The sequence below is a fragment of the Gymnodraco acuticeps genome, unplaced genomic scaffold, assembly GCF_902827175.1.
Source record: "Gymnodraco acuticeps unplaced genomic scaffold, fGymAcu1.1, whole genome shotgun sequence".
In the NCBI taxonomy this organism is placed as follows: domain Eukaryota; kingdom Metazoa; phylum Chordata; class Actinopteri; order Perciformes; family Bathydraconidae; genus Gymnodraco; species Gymnodraco acuticeps.
In genome coordinates this window covers 342,253-350,699 of record NW_022990450.1, presented here as the reverse complement: position 1 = coordinate 350,699, position 8,447 = coordinate 342,253, and the positions used below count along the sequence as shown (strand labels likewise).

Below are 8,447 nucleotides of genomic sequence, written 5' to 3'. Positions count from 1 at the left end.
TGTCAACTAGGCTCCTTTTTTAGAGTCCTCTTTCTGTTTCTAGCAGTAGACTTGCGCCCTTTTGGCTCCTTTGTTTGGCTTAGGCTATTTTTTGTTTCATCTTGTTCATCTTGTACACTCTAGATTTTATTTTGTCAGCTCTGTTCATAGCGCTTTTAGCAGGTCCATACCAAGGGGGTTGTCCGGCTTTGATCCATGCTTGTTGCTGTCACAGGTATTCTCCACTTACAGCTGTTCTATGTGCTTTCGTTGGTCCAGGTTGATCATCTGCTGGAATCAGTCCTCTCGTTTGCCACTGTTCCCACAGTTTCTCAGTTTGGTTCCATGTCTTCTGTCTTTTACTTGGAAAGGTTAAAGCATCTGATCTGATTTTTACCCTTTCCTTGATATCTGCAGTTGAGCCTGGCTCTGCGTCTAATCTCAACTCAGTTTCTTTCCTGACATGTTCTCTAACTATTTGAATGAAATTATTAACCAGTTAAGCCCGAAGGTCCCCCCAGTGGACCCCTCCCACAGTTTTTTTTTTCTCACATGTCTCAGGGCTTCTTAACATTTATGAAACTATTAATGTTTCATACCCTTTTAAAGGTAAGAAACTCCGCTAACTGACAATAAGAACAATTGTTAGCTAAAAAAAACACAAGAGTAATACCAAGCCTTTGAATTAGCATTGAGCGAAAAAATGCTAACTAATGCTAACGCTTTTTTAAACACAACACACGGTAGAAATGCCCTTATTACTATCTTAACTGCACAAACAAGATATACGATTTAAAGCTGAGACTCCACAGATTCCACACATGTAATGTCATCACTGTAAGACCTCGAATTCCTGGAGCTATCAGCCAGAAAAGAGAAAGTAAACAACATCCGGTTCCAAAAATATTACAATAATTACGTCTTACCTTTTTTGATTTGTGATCAAAAGTTGTGTTCAACGGAATAAAAACGCATCTCAAGGTTAATCCAATGTCTTTGTGTCACGTAGAATTTTTTACTGATAATCAATCATCATATTTATGGCAATATACTCGGTATAAAGTATTGCCGTCCAGGCTTGCACTTTCAGATATGCTTCGTTGGCTTCTCTATTACGTCCGCTATGGTAATGTTTACGTAGATTTGGGAACTGCCCATCGATTCTATTGGTTCTGATGGTTAAGAAAAAGGTGTAAATCACACGAATCGACCAATGGGTTCCAGAGATATGGTCCTGCGTAAAGTATAAAGAATGCCAGCCAGCTTAAGTACATTACGCAGCCGACTTCATTTATTGTTTACAACGTAACGAAGCAGGAAATGCAGCAGGACCCAGAGCGCATGGAGCACAGAGCGGACAGCAGATAACGGAATTGCAGTTTTATTGCTTATAGATTATCAGAACATTTCAAAGGGGACACAGCCCCATTGGATATTAATCTATGGATTAACTACATCTTCGTTTTTATCGTTTTAATGCCATTGAAGATCAGTTTAGACTAGACAACGAGGAAGGTAAGTCATTGTTAGCCTAGCGCATTAGCGCTAGCGCCATTTGTTTTGATGTACGATTTTGTTGATAACGTCGCGAGTTTGTATCTTTCAGTGTTGGGCTGTTCAGGTGGGCACCGTTAGATTCTGTGTCTCCTTGCGATCATAAACAATGTGTTGGATGTGCAGCTAGGATAAGTAATAAGGAAGCGAGGAGTGATTTTCGGTGCAGTAATAGGTTCGCATTTTTCGCTCGGGGCTAATTCAGAGGATAACAGAGTAGGCCTATGTTTTATTTTTTCACAACAGTTGTATTTGGATGGAATGAATACCTATAGTGATAATTCAAAGTAATAAAATGATTTTTACAGTGAAACAGTTCAAATGGAACCGATGGTTCCCAAATTACCCAGAGGTGAGTCCGCTTAGACTTTATTTTTCTAAATCTCTCTAAAAAGGTCAGATTTCACTTGTTTTGCATCAATCTTGATACAGGGTACTTATTATATGTTATAGTTTGGATTCCTAAAGCTTTTAGTCTACTAACCCATCATGCAAGGGTGGTTTTCACTATAAGTAAAGGTTTTTTTTTAGGTGGACATTAGAATTGACATGTTTTTACTATGTTCCATCTGAATTTACTTTAAAATAAAAAACATCTATATTGATTCTGACACTTCTACATCCAACTCACAGATGTAACCTTGGTTTGAGAAAAAATAATTATTAATTTACCCCTTTTAGAAGTGAAGATATATCATTTGTTGTGTTAGTGGCATTTTCGAGCCTGAAACCTGAAAAACAGGCTCAGGGCTTAACTGGTTAAGTTATCAAAGATGAAACATTAATCCTCTGACTAGTACCTTTTGTATTCCTTATTAAATATCCTATGTCATTAGCTTTTTTTTTTAAGTTTAAATTGTTTTTGAAGTTAAAGGTTTTTTTTTTTGTTAAAAAGTACATAAAAGTTTTATTTGTACAGTGTATGTTTTGACTATGAAAATAGAAATATGGTGTAAATCCAGTATGTACTGTGCATACTGAAGTGTATGGAATTATGCAAATGTTATAACTTGTGTTAGCTTCAATACATTTGTGTTTGAATATTCTACAGTCTAGTTTGAAAGACTATTGCATAAAGTTTCTTATCTCAAATTTTGAAACCACATGTCTTATCTGTGTATCATGAAGTATGTGTCCATCTATAACACTAGCATATCATTGTCCTAAAATGCGCTATTGTTGTATATATTACGACCAGCAGAGTGCGCTGTTGTAATTTCCAGCTCAATCCACTAGGGATAGCTGTTGCAAAACTGTCCTATTTAACAAGAAGAAGCTTATTTTCCTTAAAAATGGGAAGAAAATTACAATATGGTTAACCCTCCGGTATCACTGTGGACGTTTTTGTCCATGGGTCATTTTTCACTTTTCATTTTGCAATAACTTTGGTTGTGTTGGTGCAAACAGCCTTTTGTTGTTGTAACAAGGCTATTTTCTCGATCTATTTTGGAATTCCAATTTCAATTTTTCAAATCGGTCTTCAATTCACTGTGTAACAAATCGACTACGCAAATTAGTCATTCGAGACAAAAATGTCCACTGCAAAAGACTTTGATAAAAACATTATATTAAAAGGTTTTTTTCACAACTGTTTTGGGTTCAATCTTCAAAGCAACTTCCGCCCTAATAGAAAATACCAAACATGTAATCATTTTCAGGATTTTAACCCTTTAAATGCCATGAAACCGCTGTTTTTTTTCATGATGAAAACAGAGAAAATTTGTTATTTTCCAAAAAATACATATTTGGGGACTGGCTCTTTTTTTTGTATAACAGTCTTGGATATGTCAAATATTAGCAACACAATTATGAATCTGTTGTCATTTTAGAGCAGTTTTTGGAAGTGGACATTTTTGTCCCGAATGACTAATTTGTAACTTTACAACAATACAGCACATAACCGCCAAAACACATTTGCCAACAGGAATATTTCAAAAACCGCCAATACACATTTGCCAGCAGAAATACAATATTCCTTCCCTACAAATACCAAACTTCCAACGGTGACAAGAAGTATGATGTTCTTCACAAGATGGAGTGCCTAGCCTCATGTGAGTGAAATTAGGTGTATGAGAACTTACTTTCAATTAGCATTCCACAAAATGGCGACTGCCCTATGTTTGTTTTCAAAACAAGATGGCCACTGATTTTTCAACCCCCACCTGAAGAACAAAGAGATTTGAAAGTACACCATGTGGCTCTCACAGTGGAGTTTAAATAATGGCGGGGTGATCTTTAAACGGACTGTAACAAGTTATAGTTTTAGAAAATACAAGCCAAAACAACACTTTAGTTTAAAATAATAACATTTCTATCTAGTTTACTATGAAAAATGGGCTTTATCCTAAAGATATCCTCTCTTAAAATTAGGAACCCTTACGCATAAGCCATAAACCTATCTACGTAATATTTGACTTTATAGTCTATGAAAATGGGCTATATCCTAGGGATATCCTAACTCAAAATTAGGAAACCTTACGCATAATCCATAAACCTATCTACGTAATATTTGACTTTAAAAGCCACTATGATTATCTGTTGCTATTTAAACACGCTAGGATGGGACCAATATGGAGACCTATCAGCGACCATTAACAGACCGTCGTCAAATTTAACGTAATGCTGCTGTAACTCCGATTACCGTAATCCACCCGCAATATCTTGGTTGAAAACAGAACAGTATAACCACTGATAAAGCCTTACACCTTAATCAAGCCTATTCCCCGAAAAGGACTTTTTTAAACAGTTCCAAACTGTTGTTCGACTAGCACTCACTCCAATTACTCAACCCTGAGTTGACTCACTATGCCTTGTTGGTCTTCATTTACTCAGTGCTAAACTGACTCGCTATGTCTCATAGATCTTAACAGCTTTAAACCGTTAAATGGGCATCAATACCCTTACATTTATAGGCAAAACTACAAACGTAACAAGAGACACCTACATGAAAACTAGGGCTGCAACAAACGACTAATTTGATAATCGATTAATCTATCGATTACTGAAACGACTAATCGATTATTCGGACTATTACTTGCGCAATTTCTCAAATTCTCTTATTTAGCCATCAACTTTTACATTTAGGTTTGAGGTTGTTTTAGGCATGTGGAAACTAACAATGAAGACAAAATAGACAAATACTTGATTCAAAAATACATATTTATTAAACTTTCTGCTGAAATATATCAAAGATAAATAAAAAATCTGTCCGTCAACATTTTTAAACCAAGGACAGCAGCAATATAAAATAAAAACTACAGCAGTTTCCCTTAACCAGTTAAGCCCGAAGGTCCCCCCAGTGGACCCCTCCCACAGTTTTTTTTTTCTCACATGTCTCAGGGATTCTTAACTTTTATGAAACTATTAATGTTTCATACCCTTTTAAAGGTAAGAAACTCCGCTAACTGACAATAAGAACAATTGTTAGCTAAAAAAAACACAAGAGTAATACCAAGCCTTTGAATTAGCATTGAGCGAAAAAATGCTAACGCTTTTTTACACACAACACACGGTAGAAATGCCCTTATTACTATCTTAACTGCACAAACAAGATATACGATTTAAAGCTGAGACTCCACAGATTCCACACATGTAATGTCATCACTGTCCGACCTCGAATTCCTGGAGCTATCAGCCAGAAAAGAGAAAGTAAACAACATCCGGTTTAAAAAATATTACAATAATTACGTCTTACCTTCTCTATTACGTCCGCTATGGTAATGTTTACGTAGATTTGGGAACTGCCCATCGATTCTATTGGTTCTGATGGTTAAGAAAAAGGTGTAAATCACACGAATCGACCAATGGGTTCCAGAGATATGGTCCTGCGCAAATTATAAAGAATGCCAGCCAGCGTGCCAACATTACGCAGCCCACTTCCTTTATTGTTTACAACGTAAAGAAGCAGGTATTGCAGGAGGACCCAGAGCACACAGAGCACAGAGCAGACAGCAGATAACGGAATTGCAGTTTTATTGCTTATAGATTATCAGAACATTTCAAAGGGGACACAACCCCATTGGATATTAATCTATGGATTAACTACATCATCGTTTTTATCGTTTTAATGCCATTGAAGACCAGTTTAGACCAGACAACGAGGAAGGTAAGTCATTGTTAGCCTAGCGCATTAGCGCTAGCGCCATTTGTTTTGATGTACGTTTTTGTTGATAACGTCACGAGTTTGTATCTTTCAGTGTTGGGCTGTTCAGATGGGCATCGTTAGATTCTGTGTCTCCTTGCGATCATAAACAATGTGTTGGATGTGCAGCTAGGATAAGTAATAAGGGAGCGAGGAGTGATTTTCGGTGCTGTAATAGGTTAACATTTTTCGCTCGGGGCTAATTCAGAGGCTCACTGTAAGAGTAGGCCTATGTTTTATTTTATTTTATTTTATTTATTTTTTAATTTTTTTCACAACAGTTGTATTTGGATGGAATGAATACCTATAGTGATAATTCAAAGTAATAAAATGATTTTTACAGTGAAAAAGTTCAAATGGAACCGATGGTTCCCAAATTACCCAGAGGTGAGTCCGCTTAGACTTTATTTTTCTAAATCTCTTTAAAAAGGTCAAATTTCACTTGTTTTGCATCAATCTTGATACAGGGTACTTATATGTTATACTTTGGATTCCTAAAGCTTTTAGTCTACTAACCCATCATGCAATGGTGGTTTTCACTATAAGTAAAGTTTTTTTTTTTAGGTGGACATTAGAATTTACATGTTTTTACTATGTTCCATCTGAATTTACTTTAAAATAAAAACATCTATATTGATTCTGACACTTCTACATCCAACTCACAGATGTAACCTTGCTTTGAGAAAAATAATTATTAATTTACCCCTTTTAGAAGTGAAGATATATCATTTGTTGTGTTAGTGGCATTTTCGAGCCTGAAACCTGAAAAACAGGCTCAGGGCTTAACTGGTTAATCAAATAAAAAAACTATTTCAACTTAAAAAGGGATAAACACTCTTGCATCTAGGCTAGATTATTCTGGGTTGAAATGGAGGAAAGTCAGCATCTCCACATGATCTCGGGAGAAGCTTGCTCTCTTCTGAGAGCAGATATTCCCCGCCACAGAGAAGATTCGCTCAGACGGGGTTGATGTTGCAGGAATGCAAAGGAAAGATCTTGCAAGCTTTGACAATACAGGGAAACGCCCCTTATTTTCCCTCCACCATTTCAGAGGGTCATCTTTTTTGTGAATGGCTGGCTCTGCGAAGTACGTCTGAATTTCGCTCCTTGCCATTTGGAGCTTTTGGTCCTCGTGAGATTCATCCTCTTCTTCAATCTGACACAGACAGTCTGAGTGAAGGAGGTTATCCAGTGCTGATTTGTCCCCTCTGCCTGGAACACTGACCCTCTGCTGATGAATTTGCTCACAGCCTTGTATATCAGACCCCCTTACCTCTTTGATTGCAAGGACTTCAATTGACCCTTGCACGGGTCAAGGGAAGCTGAAAGAACAATCGGGTTTTCTTTCTCTGCTGAGATGGTGTTCAGACACCCCCATCTTTCGTTTATCCCTTTTTCTGCATTGCCAAAAATGCTTTTCCTGCGCCCGTCTCAAAACGGGTTTGCTGTGTGGACCGTTGCAGCCCTTTGACCAGCTGTGGAAGACATGAAGCGGTTGCATACTCCTGTCCACTTAGGTAAACGGTAGCACATTGAAAAGGCTGCAACCCTTGTGTCAGCTCTTCAAGCAGCACCCTTTGATCTGGCTTCAAGTCAAAGTACTGTTTGCCCCTTGGAGTTACCTCAGGATCGGATAGAGTTGCAGTAACTGGCCAGCGCTGTTCCAGGAGTCTCTCTACCATGTAGTATGCAGCGCCATATAGACTGAGAGTTACGTCATCTCCGTTCACTCCAATGGACCACTTTTTTACAGCAATGGCGGATCGTGGAGCCTCTCAATCGTTCCCCGGAAATTAGCGCCAAGGCTAGCAGAGCTATAGAGTTGCAGCATAATAGACCGTTCGTGACGGACTTTTAAAGGTAAGAAGAAGTTTAAAGATTTATATTGCGGATATTATCAGTACATCTGATTCAAATTAACGTGTATTAAAGGATGTCAGTGGATTATCCCTAAATTAGTAGATTTAGGGAACGTTTACAGATAACAGATTAAGCTAGGATACCGAATCAAGTTAGCAACACACGTTGAACAGCCTTTTAATTGTAAATTCCGTTCTCTTAATGTCTATTTGGTCCAACGTTGTTGAATTAGAGAAGAGGGGCTTCTAAACGGGATTGTATGCGGGGGTGGAGGGAGTTAAATATTAGATAAATATAACTTTGGTGCGTGTAAGAGTGAGTGTTTTTAGCAGAGCCATATTGTGTCCTTGTGATTATGTTGATTATTACCTGTCTGTATAATGTTGCAGCTCAGCTGATTTTGGATTGATGGCAAAGGGGGAGGGACTTAAGTGAGAGTGAAAACACAAGGTAAGTTTAATACTACTGTTTTATATAAGTAAACACCTTATCTCCCCAAGGCAATTTCCCATCCAATAGGTGTGCTATATAGGTGTGTATAACCCTTTCTCCTGTCTTTTACTCCCTCTTTCAGCACAAGAACCAGAGGGGGATTCAATGGAGCCTGAATACCTGCACTGAGACCCTCACCCTGCACCCTGAGTCTCAACTCTGTGTTTTTCAAGCCTATCCCTGTTTTTTTGTATTAAACAAAACATTAAGCTTTCCCAATGGTGTGGTTTTCGTTTTGTGAAAAAGTGCAAATGCAGTGTTTGTATATAATTACATCACATATTTTTTTGCTGTTGGTCGTGCTGACTTGAGCCAGCCATTTGTTCCTCCACTCCGTGTCAGTGGGGAAGCCGTACATTCGTACTCCTTTCTCTGAGCGATTTGAGCATCCCCAGGCAGCACAGCAAACCATGGTGGCGAC

The 8,447-nt window shown here is 37.9% G+C and overlaps 1 long non-coding RNA gene across 1 annotated transcript; it reads right to left on the bottom strand.

The window, feature by feature from the left end:
- Window positions 1-978: 978 nt before the first annotated feature.
- LOC117552336 lies at window positions 979-5,502 on the bottom strand. Its single transcript, XR_004569933.1, has 2 exons — window positions 5,228-5,502; window positions 979-1,083 (listed from the first exon to the last, which is right to left on the bottom strand). It is a non-coding gene; the product is annotated as an uncharacterized LOC117552336 (long non-coding RNA).
- Between the last annotated feature and the right edge of the window lie 2,945 nt (window positions 5,503-8,447).